Genomic DNA, 687 nt, shown 5'->3' on the forward strand with positions numbered 1-687 from the left:
AACAACAACAACAACAACAACATATGATCTAGAGACAATGGTTTTGATGGGGAAGTTCAAGCTGCTCTGAAGGAATGAACTGGCAAAAATGAAGACCCAGGCATTGATGGAATACCAATTAGCATATTTAAACAGACAGATGCTACTTTGGACGTATTCACCAAATCAGGTCAAGAAATCAGGCCAACTGTCTGAAAGTGGTCCATATTTGTTCCCATTCCAAAAAGGGTGACCTAACAAAGTGTGGAAATTATTGAACAATATCACACACAAGCAAAATTCTGTTGAAGATTATGAAAAAAAGACAGGAACAGTAAATCATGAAAAAAAATACAGGAACAGTAAATTGACAGAGAACTACTAGAAATACAGGCTAGTTTTAGAGGAGGCTGTGGCTCCAGAGACATTATGGTCAATGACAGATAGATTTGGCTCAAAGCAAAGAGTACCCAAGGAACATCTATCAGTGTTTCATTGACAATGCAAAGGCATTTTACTAAGTGGATCACAACAAATTGTGGTTAACCTTGAGAAGATTGGGAATCCCAGAATACCTGATTGTGCTCATGCAAAACCTATACTTGGACCAGGAGGCAGTCTTCAAAATAGAGCAAGGACATACTGCATAGTTCACACTCAGTAAGTCAGGGATGCATCCTGTGTCATACCTTTTTAATATGTATACAG

The sequence above is a fragment of the Elephantulus edwardii genome, unplaced genomic scaffold (genome assembly GCF_000299155.1).
Source record: "Elephantulus edwardii isolate Elephantulus edwardi_28Jun2011 unplaced genomic scaffold, EleEdw1.0 scaffold00008, whole genome shotgun sequence".
Lineage (NCBI taxonomy): Eukaryota > Metazoa > Chordata > Mammalia > Macroscelidea > Macroscelididae > Elephantulus > Elephantulus edwardii.